We start from the raw sequence: 16,472 nt of genomic DNA on the forward strand, positions 1-16,472 counted from the left end.
AATAAAACAAAAGCTTCTGTTTAAGGTAAAGGAGGAAGTGTAATGTTACCGGCTACGAGAAGAGAGTGGATAATCATGTTTTACTCGTCGGATTATTTCCGTTGAAATACTTCAACACCGTAATCCCTGATGCATGAAATCAAATCACCTGTAATTACTTTGAAAGTCGTGGGACGAGATTAAAAAGACGTACTCCAATGTTTCGCGTTTTGAATGAGATGGGCTAAATATTCACCAAAAAGCAGTTCCAAATTCAAGCCTGGAGGGATTCCATTACTTTGGGAAAGAGTGAAACCATGCCCAATTTCCCTGTTAAATAATTTTAGAAGGGATCGTACGTGAGGAAGTTATACGAAGGAGGTCAAACATTATAATTAAACGCTTTTTTTAACAACTGCAACATGAATAAAACAACTAACTATATAGCAACGGTATATATGCATAAATACAAGCATTTTATTTCTTGTTGCTGTAGCGAGAAAACGGATATTGTGAGGACTCCATGTGCCAACTTAACTTCACGGTTGAGATCGCAAGGAGAACTCAAGAGGCCCGGACTCACGAAGGGACTCTACAATGTGTTTAATGGACTAGGTTTGAAAACCTCATGCTCTCCCTCTATCTTTATCCTATCTGAACTCCTCAGTCACAATCACCCCGAGGGACTTTCTGGAAGGAGCTCATTTAGAGTAGGCTTCCATTTGGAAAGTTATAGGGAAAAGGCTACCGCCCTGATTACATAATTTCCCGCGGTATAGTATGACATAAAATCACCCTATAAAGCCAACCCTCTGGTTGATGGCTCTGATTTAGGATCCATGTTGTGGAAGGTTTATGGGACATCGTAATGTATGGAGGAAATATTGTGATGAAACCTACAGAACCCCTTAATTTTGCGTGAAACGTGTGCTGTTTCTAAAATTACGTGTGCTAAGTTTAAGTTAAATTAAATTTTATTTAGTTCCCTCGGGGTTAATTGATAATTTCAATAAGATCAGAAGTTTCATCCGCTGACAGCATTCCTTTTTTTGTACCTTTTAATTTACTTATGATGTAAAACTCAATACATATATTCTATATCAAAACCATCCTCTTTGGAGAAATGATTTCACGAAGTAAATTCTGGATAACTAATTGAAATTAAATTATGAAAACATCAAGGGAATTTTATTTGTCATCCAAGTTATCAAATTAAAATTCCGAAATTGTTGTCCCCTAAGGTGGGAAACTAAATTTCTCAGAACAAGGACTAGAAAGAATATTTCGCCCGATCACTTTCCACGAGAGTTATATCTTACAAAGCAGTTCCCTTTTATACCACTTCTAATTCGTATTTGCACCGCCATCCTCATGACTAAGTATTAACTTGTAGCGTTTTTAATATGCACTGGTAAATGATTTTCGAAGAAAACACCCTAGTCATATATTTGATAAAATGTTAGCACTGCTGCCGCAAAGGTCAGAGATGATATTTGGATCTCGGATGATCCTTAAAAAATATATCTCTTATGAATCTTGTGGTTTGGTTACATAATTAGTTTAAAAATTGCATTATCACCGCGATTTACGATGGTGCAATTTGCATATCCGTTGATTTATTTCATCCTCTTCCCGTTTATTTTCAGTGGGTCCTCCTCATTTACGACTAAATTTTTTATTTTCTCTGCCATGATAATTTTTGCTATGCAACCGTGCTCGTAATCATCACGACACAATGCAGGCAGCTCGAATCAGCTGGGCGAGTAATGCACTCGACAACTGCATTCGTGATTCAAACCTCGCATCGAACATGCTGTGATTCGATAATGCGTTGATGTCACTCATCGTTTTGATGGACGAAATCACTGAAACGTGTCAGAATTAAAAGGCATTTAATGATGCAAAACGAGATTTTGACTTCATGTACGATCTCTCGTTTCTCTTTACTTCAGTATTTTCCCTGCTCTACTGCGAAAAGTGTTACAATTACTACGCTTGACCTTGTCATCCGTACACCATTTCTCATTTTCGTATCATTTACTATATCCTCTTTTGTGGGCGAATAATTGATTTTTAGCGCAAACGACGGTTTTTCGAGTTGAATCTGTGGAATGAATATCCTGTCGGAAAAAATGTTGATATTTTTTCATCACAATACCCACCATTATGTTGCAATCTATCCAGATTTTAATTTTAATCCGAATGAAATGCCTGTTTGTGGGAAATTTGGATATCTGAAAATAATTGTTTTCACTCATAACAAAATTTTCTTTTATGAGTGATGAAGTTTAGGTCTCTCTAGAAATATGACTTGGTCATAAGACGCAGTAAGAATGAAAAGGGAAAATCCATTCAGGGAACTCACCAAGGAGAAGGTGGGCAGTAGGGTGGATGAATGGATGGACAGTGAGAAAAGAAATGGTGGTGGGTAGTGATCGCCCGCGCCCAAGAAAAACACTAAACCGATTTTTATTTGTGATTCATCGCTCTCACTTCCTCAGAAGGATATCCCGGGAATATATTTTGTTTGTCTCTTCAGAGGGATCAATCAGGTGATTTTTTTCTGGTGGAGGCTTAAGAAATCCGATCAAGTGACGCTAGTTTTCGAGTTGTCCGAGGAGAGGAAAAATGAACGCGTCACAATCAACCTGTGCGTATGAGTATGGCTTTAGTTGGCTTAAGAGAAATAATGGAATCTGAAGAGAATGATGTATAATGGTGGAGATCCTTGGGGGAACAGATATATGAAAGTATAAACAGTGTTAACCGTGTTGCGAACTATGTTTCGCATTATCAGCTTAACAAGATTCGACTCGTTCACAAAAATGTCAGTGTTTCCGTTGAATTTGTAGATTTCTTTGATGCTCAACGACTTGTTTTTCCCTTCAAACGATTTAAGATGTAGCAAATTAAGCTGTTGAGTGCTTCTAATTACATAAATGTACCTGGGATAATATTTCGGCGAGTTATCTTCATAGGGATGTCAGTCATGGGGTGAAAAGTTAGAGCCAAGAATGACACGCAAATTCCGCGAAATGTATCCACTCATGTCAAGATTCTGGAGGCACCCAAGCGAGGGAACTTTTATTGATTAACAGCCTTGGATTTGAGGATTCCATCGTGGCTGATGAAGAAGTCCGCTTAAGTAGTGGAAAACAAATATCAGTTGGCTCCATGATCCTGAGAATTATTTCCAACAAGGCCATGAGGTTCTGACAGCTTGCGGCTGGAAGCCATATTGACGCCCATAGCAGAAGGTTTTCGTCAAAACACTTAATTTATTAGTCACGTACAACCCGAAAAATTTAGCACTTCATCAAGTTAGAACTTCAATTTTAATCCTATTTCAGCGAGTAGAGAAAAATTTGATTGCAAAACGTGGGCGTCGAAACGATAAAAAGACATTTTTTTTCAGTTATAATTTCGTTCCTGGAATTTAATCTGCATTAGTACAACATTAACTTCATGTTTCCCTAATTAAGAAGATATATTTTTAAATAATTTCATTTTTAAATCAATGCAAGCAATGAGGTAACTAGAGTAAACCAACCTCTGTCGCTTGTCTATGACATGATCTATTCTGCAAAACTAAATGGCAAATAATTATAATGGGCCAGCGTGAATGAAAACGTGGAGTAGAACAGAATTAAAGATTGCCATCTTGGGATTAATATCAGCGATATTTAATCCTAATAGTAGGTTTAACACAGTAAATTTGAAATAGTTGGTTTCATGTGAAAATATGTAGCATTTGGGAAATAAGTTTAATAATTTTTTGGAATATTGTTTGACAATCTGAGTAGAGAATATATTTTAAGTATAAACGGGAGGTTAGATCATACCCAAATGCCATGTTACTTTTAAGTCTAGTTAAAAAAATCTTTCCGGGTAGCCTTCTATTTCCGTCCCCTAACATTAAATGATCCGAAATTCAAAGAGATTGTTACTATTTCATTTCGCCTATCTGAATTGTTTTAATCAAGAAATATCGCAAGGTTCCTGAAACAAATTAGTGATAGGTCATCATAAAATCGTTTTTCAGAATAACAGTTCGTATCATATTCTGAGGATTTCCTTTAAATATTGTAGGGTGACGAATCAACGAAAAAATTGCCTCAATGTTAATTCCAATATAAGTGACAAACTGGATATTTTATTTCATTATGCATAGTTTCCTTGAACCTCTTACCTTAAAACATTAAAAATCTCAATAAGAATTTCAGGTAAAAGTTGTCTTTCACAATTTCTGCTCATACAGCCTACATTCAAGCTAATATTATACCTATTACTTGTCATTATGTATTTCTGGTTTTGAAAAAAAAGTCTTACGTGTTGAATGTTTGCCAAAGTTAGTAAAAGTCGACCCTGAAAGATGTATTCCCAAAGGATCGATTCTGGATTGTAAAGGCAAGTAGAACCTTTGTAGTTTTCTCAACTAAAAACCTACGAATTGCTTTTTCTGGTATAGCGTACTTGAAACTTTTGCTCTTTGCTTTTCTCCAACGTTGTTGCCTCAGAAGCCTTTGTACCCTCCTCAATTGGTAATTTCTTCTATCCAGGGGTGCGGGATCTAAAAGGAAATATTATATGTTTGGAATAAAAGATAAATAATCTAAAAAATAGAGACTGCTTGAGTGCATATTATGTTCAATTTAATTAATAAGTCTCATCCAGAAACTATGTACGGATGAGTTCATTTTATTTTTACTTATTAGGCAGGCTTTTAGGGAAGACGGTACCATCATTTCTAAAATAATAATTTGACCTTTAGTTCCGAAAAAATAATATTTCCCTTGAGATCCTTTGTCTCTGAATTAATAAATGTTACAACTGAGGTGAGTACGAAGACTTTTGTGTCAAAAATAAGTTAAATTAATAGCAGTGGGAAATTTTGCTGTTTTTTAAGACAGAGAGTACGTACTTTTCCCATTTATCTCATGGTACACTTGCTAACGCCAATATGGTGCGCAATTATTCTTATTTAATGAGTATCCTTATATGGCGATGAGTGAAATATCAAGGGCTGGAAAAACTTCTATGTATTAAATTGCATCAATTGGCACTATTGGAATGTTAATTGAAATACATCCATCTAAGCTCTCTTGGCTGGCCCTCTTACTCTAATAAATCGAAATTAGTTCGAAATAAATGTTTATTTTGCTCCATTATTTGAGCAAAATGTTTCTAAATATTCCTAGGGGTTATATGAGGTGAGACCCAAAGATATACCATAATTACGTATGCATTTCAGTTTCCTGGAACTACACACATTGCAAAGATGTTTTCCAAATGCACCTGGTGGAATTAAGTACAATAAAAAAATATGATTTTGGCTTTAAAATATTGTTATTCAAACCGTTAAAAAGTCAAATCTAGTCTAACCTCTCCTTATCTAAAACTTATAATATATTGATCACTGGAAATAATATCTTACCTCAAATATACCCCTACCCCTTTATGATGCGCCACTCGTGCATTTCAGAAACCGAATATTCTTTCTGGAATAATCAGCGGGAACATAAAATATGCTGACACCTTTTCCGGCTCGATTGCTGATACAAACTGCACAGCATGCCATGCACAACTGGTTGGTAGGATCTGATTGCCTGTAATCTTCCAGCCACAGGAAATAAACATCTTCCCAAATGGTGGAGTCACTAACATATTGATTAATTCCATTAATAGGATAATTTGTTGAATGATGTTAGCCGAGTGACTAGTGACTGTGTGGAAGGTAGAGACGAGGAGTGTTTGGAGGAAAAATAGGGGTAAAATTGGTTGAATATTTCAATGAATAGCGAGAACGCTAAGGATGATTGTAATTATTTAATCATAGTCCTCAATAGAGTTTAGGCCGTTGATGAAAATGGTGAGAAATTAAAACGAGCTCGCAGTGAATTTAACTAGGCGTCAAAGCACAAACGGCTTCAGTGTTAGCCTTTCAATAATGGTGAGTGAGTTCAGACGAGCCTTGCCCAATAAAAATGTGCGGAAGAGGGTTAAAACTACCTAGAGAATGGTAGAATCAAGATGTAGAGATTTATTTGGTCCACATCCCATTCTTTACCTTAAGTTTTGCCATTGATTCAATTAGTTATAATCTTGGTCTAAGACCAATACACATTTGGGTAAAATAATATAAATAACTCAGTTAGTCTGGGGGAATATTTTTGGCCAATTTTTGGAATGAGAGTTCATGTTTTTATGTTAGAGAAAAACAATCTCGAAATTAACCCGCCTGGAATCATATTCCTTTTAGCAAGCTGTTGTTCGTATAATCAAAATCTCATCAAAACTGCAAGGCGCTTGAAGGTACTGAACCGAATAAAAACAAAATTCTACGAAAAATAGCTTATTCCATAATTAGACTGAACACTGTAGAGTGACTGAACCGCTAAGGGTTCAGTCACTCTGCACAATTTTTCGAAATATTGAAGTCGACTCGAATTTTGTACACCATGATTTTTCTATATTCACCAAAAAGGTTGTGTTAGTGTTTACGTCGCTTTATTGAGGAATACAACTCGATGGTTACCTGTGATTACCAAAGGAACCAAGAGTACACTTATTTAGAGGGGCCACGTTAAATATAATGGAGCAAGTCTGGGAGTGTCTAAAAGTAGATTAATATTCCAAGGAATACCTTCTCAACGTCGGTTTACTTCAGATAAACTAAATCAGCGTCAAGGACATTCCTTGGACTGCCTAACCTCCTCAACATGTGGTTATGGAGGGGGAGATGAGATTACGTATATTTTGGAAGAAGATGAGTGAAGGGGCAATTCTAGATAATAGGAGAAATCTGAAAATATTGGCTTGCTTCTTGAGCATTAATGCTACGCACCGCATCCACTTCCCGAAATGTGTCCATTAGCCCAGGAACCACCGAAGGGGCTAATTTTGGCACTTTTCAATTTACCTCAGATGAAGGTTTCACCCAAGGCAATGAAATTCTATTACTTTCCGTCACTTCCTTGTGGGAATGTAGGATTTTACGGAATTTCGTCACTCTGTCTCTCATAAATATTAATGAGTTACCCCCAAAACCGCTACGGGGTCAAATTAGACTCCTGGCAGAGTTTTCCTGGAAATGCATTCAAATCAACCCAAAATAAGATGCAAATGTAAACATGGCATAGTGGATGCTAGAACCAAGGCATTTGGTACGTGTGGCGTGTGAAGCACAGAGAACACTAACTACCTTTATCTCAAATATTACTACTAAGGGCGATATATGAGTATCATCTGATTAATGGGTATTATCCGGCGATGCTGAGGAACCAATGCTACGTTTATTTGCCATTGAGGTAAGTTCTTGTCACCGTTTATTATTATCCCGAGGGGAAACGACTCGCTTAGGCGGTGACAAGTTAATAATGCTGGGGCTTTTTTTGCAGCGCCTGGTCGAGAGGCTTTCCTATTTCTGTCCTAATAAAATATAGCCAAATGAACTATTCCTGAATTTCATTCACATCGGTCTGATCTGATAAATTTAGTGATTTCTGTTCCTATTTCTGAAATAAAGAGGAGATACGATCTTATCGGGCTTAAATAATCATGTTTTTGGAAAAAAATTTCTATTGCACATGAAATATCTAGCTAATCTATGGTGGGATCTAATGTGTAAGTGTAGTGGCCACTAGATTGAGTCAAACTTTATTGTTTTAAGTCTTTTCAGTAGCCCAAATCTCTCCAACCAATCAAATATGACTCAAATTCTCCTTCCAATAAAATAATGAATACATCGCTTTGACAAACAAAGTTGTTTATCTTCTTTAGATTGCTTGGTGGAGATTCAGCGAAACGAAAAATCGGCAGCTATTGTGCCTTATGATAATGCCACCCATAAGTTTTCGTCGCACATAAAGAAAATTTGTAAATCTATCTCAAACGTTTAATATTTCAAATGTTTCAATTGTGCAAAATATTTTATTGTTCTATCTTGCAAAAGTGAGAAAGTTATTAACACCACCCAAGAACATTTTCCTTCTACTCGATGAATTAAAACCTATTTTCCTCTAAAATCTGAAGCCAATAGTCTTAAAATTGGCATATATGTAGCCTTTGTTTTTGTTTAATTCACTGCACGTGAAGTCGGTAATTGCAGAATTCGTGAGTTACGTGAGTCAAGAATAATGAATAATATTTTTGTACGAATACTAATAATTTTGTACGAGTAAAACCTACAGAAAATACCCATGCTCACTCTCAAAACGCCAAAAGGCCTCAAAAACTACACTTTAAATATGCATGGTTGAACACCAATATATGGGGTTTATATTTTTGCCTCCCTATGCTAAACAACTATCCGGAAACATTTAGCGACAAAAAACATTACACAGTGAACCGTAAAGTCAAATTTATAATCGAAATTCCAAACACTGTTGCTGATGAAAATTTTACATCAGTAAAAATAAATTTCACTTGACAAAATAATAGTCAACCTTAATGAAGGCACACCAGACGTTTCCCATGTAAAAATGAATGTCAGTCGTAATCCTCGACGTGAATCGTGTAGATTTGCACGTATTTTTCAAGTGGGCAACGGATTTGACCTTCGTGCCGATTTTAAGGGATGGCAAAAGCCCTCTACTACGTTTCCACTGTCCCGGGCGCCAGGGAGGCAGACACAGCACGCGAGTAGTTCAATAGCTTTAAATGAACGAGAAAGCAAATGAGGCCGACGTGGCGTCCACTCAGGGCTGCCGGGCACAAATGACGTCTCGCGCCTGGGCAAAGCGAGAGAGAGAGAGAAGGAGGAGATGTTGGCTGTGGTACCCGGCGTTAAGGGAGGGGGGCGGGACTGCGGGGGAGGACGGCTCTGGCCACCCTTGACGTCACCACCCAACTAAATAAATAACCGCCGCCAATCTCTGTGCCAATGAAGATGTTGCTTTGCACTGGGCGCGGTGAACCAGTCGTAATTGCGACCGTAGGTGATCAACGGATATTTCATCGCACGTTTTCATCCGTAAATGTTACCCTTCGAGAATGTTCCGCAATTGTTTAAACTCGTTTTCTTAGTTGTTTGATCTCTAACGGGAGCCACGAAGGGCGCGTGTGGTGTCACGAACGCTATCCATCACGCGAGAATTTTCAGATGAAAGAAAGGGGTCGGGTGCAGCGTGACGCCATAATTCAACTGTGGCTTACTCCGCCACCATACTACATGAGTAACGAGCAATATGAGAAAGTCAAACTCAATCCGGGGGCAACCTGCCGCCGCCGGTCGTCGCTCCTTCCTGCCGGGATTGAGCATATATGTTTTGGGTCATTCTAGCGACTCTAGCTGGAATGAGCGAAATTTCATAGTACGTCATGCCGCTTTCATACTTCAAACTATCAGATAATTATAAAAGCTGTGGACCTGTAATTTTGAACAAATCAGGGTATGAAATATATGAAAAATACCCTGAATTTCTAAACTTTATTTACAAAAGGTACCACATGTTTTAAGATCGAGTTTAAAATACATTTCTAAATCATTCATGAAGGTATAGTTAGTATTGTTGACAATAGTCCGCGTAGAAAAGATAGATTGGGCAATTTGCCCGATTCTTCAAATCAATGGGATTTTAATAATCCTAGTAAATGAACTATTAATTATTAATGTTCTTGGATACATTTCCGAATTTGTATTTTCTACTTTTTACATTTAATGTTACAGAAAATGGTAAAAATTATCTTCTTGTTTTGCTATTTTTTTCTTGATATCTTTTATTATTTTAAATTATTCATATTATTTTTGTGCTTATTAATCAGTAAAAATTCTCATTTGTCCTTCAAATGTTAGATTTTTTTTACCTACTTCTGATTTATGCTTTATTTCCTTTCAGATCCTGAAAATTCATGAACGCCAACAGCTTGCTGTTGAATGCAAGTAAGTTATCCATCTTACTATTTGTATCCTTACTATTTTTACTGTCATTTGCTCGAAAACTAACCCATCGATATTTATATACATGAGAATATATTAAAGCCAGTATTCTTTTAGCATCTTTAATATAATTTTGCAAAGGCGTTTTGAATAAAAGTTATCCCCTTAATTTTACATGTAGTACCTATCTCCGTAAAATATTCCCAATTTCCTGAGTATATACACGTAGCATTACTGAAGTCTTGGGTGTTCACTCAATGGTTATACAGTGTAATATTTATCATGAATGAATACAAACTTGGTACTTATTATATGAATATTTGTATCACATTGCTTTGTACCGCTTGTTTAATATGTTTTTTCTAAAAAATGTGAATGATATAATTAATTCCTTTAACCTTGTTAACGCCATATGGCCAGCCTCTGTATTCATCTCAATCAATTGTTATTTATTTATCCTCAATTATTCTAAACTAAATTGTTTTCCTTTGTAGAATTTTACATAAATTTCCCCCACTTCATTTTCTATTCGCTTTAAATGAATATTTCACCATTCCATTTCAACTTGCAATATGTTCATAGAATTGGTTGCCCATTAAGCAATGCGATTCATCGGCGTTTCCCTAATTTTCCATATTTCACCTCATTGAGTCTTCATCCATACTTTCCTGACTTTTCTTAACTTTCGGCTAATTTCATACCTTACATATTGAACTCCTTATATTCTTTTAGGCCTCTAGGATTACCTATTGTTTTTTGCTAGTAGCTACACGCCTTCTGCTAATTGCGACTTTCTCGTGACGTCATTCTTTATACGCAGAGTGAAGCAGGAAGTTTATTTAGTTTCTGACAATTGCTTTGCATTTTTATTATGTTGCAGTTCTCAGAAAGTACCATACGGATCCAGATTTCAAGTAGAATTTTATTTTTCCTCTTCTTTTTCTTTTCGGTTTTCTAATCCATCCCCGAATTTCTTAATTTATTTTCAAAGTATTAAAGTCTCGTAATCAGTGTACATTTTTTACCCTTCGTTGACGATTGAATTTAAACTATCTGTAATATTCAGTATTATTGTTTCTGAGCTGTTATAACTCTCTTGTTCACTTTTGATTTCCACTTCCTCGTCATCTTAATCGTCTGAAGTCACGAGCAGAAGTATCCAGGTGGCATCCGTAGATTTCGTCATTATCAAAATTCTCACTCATCTTTCTTTAAATGTACTCTCAAAAGTAGCCATTATTTCGCGCATACCGAATTTATTTCTAGTATTATTGTTCAAATAAAGTTTCAGGAAAATGAATATTTTAACACGAAATATAAACATAAAATATGCAAAAAGGATCAAAGTATGTATTTAATATTTATTTGTTTTTGATCTTATTTTTAATTTAAAGAAGTATTAAGAAGTAGTAAGAAGGTCCTTTGACTTCTCACAATGAAAGCCATGGGTAAAGGGAGTTTTCGTTCAAGGTCATGAACATTCAAATGCAACTCTTCACTTACTCTTTGCTCTCCCTGAGGTTCACCAGAATTTTATTAAAAAGGAAACTTTATTTTATACAGGAAAGTAGGATCCCAGTAGGCAGGGTACTTAATTTCTTAGCCATGGCGGTTTCCTGACTTTTTTTGTCTTCTTAAGACAAATGTTTTATTCGCTGAAAGGAGATATACTTGCTTACATCTTGATTAATGAGACGTTCATTTTTTTAGATTAAAGTGGAATAATGTTTTTTGAGAAATATTACATGTTATTTCATGGCCAGTGTGATCTAAATCTTCGAGCTCATTAATTTAAAATGAAGGACTTACAATATTTATTTATCTGCATCCGGGATTACTTTGAGACTTCGTGAATACAAGTACGATTTTTACATTAAACGCACGTGTTATGCACCATCAATTATTTTCCCAATTTCATCGTAAATTTGGTTTAAAAAAATTGTGAATTCACTTCTTCATTAAGAGATAAATTCAAAGATTATACAAACGTGTGCCTCTTCACGTATACTTCCGTAAAATAGGAAAAGAATTATGTTCGGTGAAAGAATTAGTGATTTCTTTACATGGTTAACTTGATGTAATACTAGCCGTTAAAACTAGATATAGATAGAATGTATATGGTACGCGAAGGCATTTTGTCTATTTTTGTGGTAAAGCTACTCTCTACTCTGTGAGTTAAAACATCACTGACACCGAGAATAAAAGAAAACAAAATTCAATTTGAATAAAATAGATGCTTTTGCGTTAAAAAATAGTTATCTCAGGTGCTCTATGTAATAGGGGTCGGTTTGAGATGGACTTTGAAAACTATTATGCATGTTTGAGGACTTCTAAAGCAGTTCCTCTCAGCCTGAACTCTGCTGGCTCACATTATCTCCACCCCCAGTTCTTTTTACATTCTATCTCTCTCCTCAGCGTCTACAATGCCCATTCTTTCCCTCACTTTTCCCCACATAACCCTTATTCTCCCCTTTTTCACGGCCTTCAACATCCCACCATCTCTCCCATCCATTTTTACGGCCTTCTTCGGATTCCACCCAACAACTTCCTCTCTTCTTTGTGCCGGCGAATCTTTAGCTGGTTAGGGTGAAAGTAAGGCGTCATTTTAATATTCACTAAAAATTTACTCCAGGCACTCGAAAACTATTCATAGATTTTTTTCCTGCATGGATCTCCGTACTTTACTTTTTTCTATTCTTTGTCAATGTTCCATTTTTGTATGAGCTGAATTAGGATGATAATTTTTCGTTGCGCGAAATGGGTAGGTATGTGTTGAGATATACATATAAACACATACATATAAACACATACATATCCGTACATACAAATACATACATATACATACATACATATACATACATATACATACATAAATATACAGGTATACAATTACATGCATACAATTACATTCATACATATACATACATATACATGCGTACATAAACAAACATACATATACAAACATACATATGTATACATACATATACATACATAAACATACATACATATACATACATACATATGCATACATAAACATACATACATACATATACATACATATACATGTATACATAAACAAACATACATATACAGATATATATATACATTCATGCATACATATACATGCACACATATACAAACATACATATGCAAACATACATATAGATGTACATACATACATATACAAACATATGCTATCCATGTGTCAAATATTTAAAGTCACGGGGGAGCACTCAATAATAGCGTATACGCATATCAAGGACACTGACTGTTTTTTTTGGGAATGTTTCATTGGAAAACCGACGTTTCCAACAAAAGGGATAGAGGGAGTGATGAGAATTTGCGTTTTCTATGGCTCCCGAGGGTTCTTCAACGTAACGTAAACGAGTTGAAAAAATTGACTTACTTATCAGTGTTCCATGAAACTATCTTTATTCTGCTCTCAAATACTCCTTGTCATTATTCATACACCACAGGCACGTATCTTATCCATTAAGTGATAAATACACCACATTTTTATTTCAAGAAAATTTTCGTGATCGTGATCACGACATGCTTCGATAGAGTATGAGTATTTTTCGCGATGTTCGTACCGGAATAAATGTTAGTTTTTTTGTAAATGTATCAATATATTGGATTTTTTAAATCAGCCATCCCTATTCGAGAGAACATCTTTCGTCGTATCACTGTGGTGCTACATGCTAATCATGCCCAGCCAAGTGTTTCCCAAAAGAGGGGCTTTTTACCCTGCCTTCTCCCTCGCCTACGCCCATAGAAGTCAACTTGGGAAAATGTCTGATGATATCATTCAGTCCCATGTGAGAGTTAACTTTTCCGCATTTTCACTTTCGTTTTATGAGTAAACGGTTGATATCAGATGAAAACTTTTTACGGTAAATGATTTTCTTGCGTCCGTCTATCGAATTCATGAATGCGATTGAGATTGCATGTCAGAGTGAACGATCCCATCACCTCTGGCGTTGAAGCACTGTTAATTTCCCTGGGGTCCAGAGCAATTCCCTTTCCTGTCTGCCGCAGCAGGGCAGTATAGGGTATTTGCTAGATGAAGTTGGATAATATTCACAGATGGTTAGAAGTTGCTGACTGTAATGTATGGGTGTATAATTGTTTCAGTGGAATCGCTATAACACGATTGCCTTTGAGTATACTTCTTCATATTTGCCATAGAAACCAGAATAAAAAAAATATCAATTGCCACGGGCGCGCTTCTTTATGCAGGGTGCGGTAGTACAACTTCCTTTTTTGAAGGCGCTTTTGATTGAAAAAAGGAAGTTATGCTGCCGTACCCTTCTCTTTAAAATAAACACCTATGAGATTCATGCGTAAGTTTTTATTTTAGCCTCAGGCAATACAGGATTTTAAGTTCTTTTGCGTGAATGAACCGTGGTTATTTATAAGAGTTGGAGCAAAGAATCCTGCCTTACTATTCGCGCACAAGGCATGATTCCAGCGCGGAAACCATGTCCTGCCGTTATGCAACCAACTATTCTGCTGAGTTTGGCCTATTTTTCTGTGTTTAAAAATTTATTTCCTGTGGGTAATTCTACTTATTTCAAGCTAAACTATTGGATAAAGATTTACGAGGTCCGTCCCAAAAGTATTATGACTTATTTTTTCTCGGATAGACGGACGGACGTGGCTGGATTCGAGGGTGGGCAGTCTCAAAAAAGGCTGGAGGCCGATGGCACTTGACTCCCAGCCTTTTCGGAGTGCGAATCGTTCGTTTGCAAAATCTTTATAAAATGACCTCGTTACGCTCCGTCATTAACTGGTTATTGGAACAGCTCTACGCCATTATATTTTGCCTGTTCAAGGCAGTTCATGGTGGTAACGCCTTGGATCGATCGGGTGTTTTTGAGTGGCACAAGTCGTTTCGAGATGGTTGAGAGGATGTTGAAGACGCGTAACATTCAGGACACCTTTCGACCTCAAAATGTGAAGACAATCTTGCAAGAGTGAAGGTTTTGTTGGACAGGGATCGCAGATTAAGGGTTTTCATGGTTTCTAATGAACTTGGCATCCCTTCAAGTGATGTGCATCGACTTGTGACCGAAAACATGGGCATGAGGAATGTGTAGTTGGTGCCGCGAGTGCTCTCGGATGAACAAAAGGAAACTCGCACGCGGATCTGCCAAGAGCATCTCGACCATGAGTGAGTGTCAGCCTCAGCCATCCTACAGCCCTGACGTTGCCCCACTAGGCTTCTTCGTCTTCTACTATCTTAAATCCGGGTTGAAAGGCCGTCACCACGGCTCGGTGGAAGCGTTACAACAGGCCGTAACGAGGGAGCAAGCAGCATTCCGGGCGATGCCTTCCAGAAGGCGTACATTGCGTGGAAAACCCGCTGGCAGCAGTGTGTGGACGGACAAGTGTGCTACTTTGAATAATTTTGAGTGAATGTATCAGTTCTTGAAATATTTCTTTTAATCGATTCAGTTCTTCTACTTTGGGGTCAGAGCATGTTTATGTATATATATATATATATATATATATATATATATATATATATATATATATATATATATATGCATTCATACATACACATTATATAGAATCTATAGAATTCAATTAATTCTAAGATAAAGATCTATAATTCTCTCAGCCTAGACATTTTCAAATATCGTGACTACCATAGAGAGCACTTTTCGTCAGTTTTTATTTTACTCATAAAATTGAATACAAGTTAAAGTTCAATCGACATGTAATAACCAGAATAAAAGTTCATAAAATTAATAGTTCTAATTAAAAGAAACTGCGGGAGATGCCGCGACAATAACTTTTAATGGAGTCATCCGCTAATGCGCATTACAAGGCAACAAAATCAACGCGTTAAAATTATTCATCTCGACCGGGATTCAAACCCAGATCCCGGTCAAGGTGAATAATTGTTATGCATTGAAATTCGTGCATGTAAATTTAATAAAATATGAGAGTGAAATCATGCACCCACTTTGGGTCACAATTTGTTCTTTCGGCAAATTCCAAGAAACTGTGGGAGATGCCACCACAGTAATTTTAACGGAGTCATCCGGTAATATGCATTTCAATGCGACAATTTTAGGGGGTACAAATCATTCGCCCGGATCGGAATCCCCGTCAAGGCGAATGATTTTTACTCTCTGAAATGTTTGCAATGGTTCTACCGGTTTTCAAATGGATTTGCCCCTTCCGAAACGACTACTCAATGCATATTAGTCCATGTAATGCACTCCCGTGCAACGTGCTACAATAGTAAATTGCAGCTGCGCTCCGACGAGCCACGTTTTTGGCATTCACAATAATTTCCATCATAACTGTAATTATCTTTCGTCACCTTTATCCAAAACATAAAACCTGAAATGTTGGATTGATAAGTGATTGTAGAGTTCACGCTAAAATGTGCTGCGTATGAAATTCCTCTCAAGGTATAATGGGCCAGCTGCTTTTCCTGTGACACATAAGGATTCCCGGGTAGATGTCTTAGCTTGCATTTTTCAAGGATTCTCCTGGATATGAACCTGTGAGTGTTTGGTGATCGAATACTCTAACCACTTTTCTACTCCGACCGGTATCCTGGCAGTCAGTATGCAAAGGTTAGCTTGATAAGAGAAAGGTT

The sequence above is a fragment of the Hetaerina americana genome, unplaced genomic scaffold, assembly GCF_022747635.1.
Source record: "Hetaerina americana unplaced genomic scaffold, ioHetAmer1.1.p SCAF_5, whole genome shotgun sequence".
Classification (NCBI taxonomy): Eukaryota; Metazoa; Arthropoda; class Insecta; order Odonata; family Calopterygidae; genus Hetaerina; species Hetaerina americana.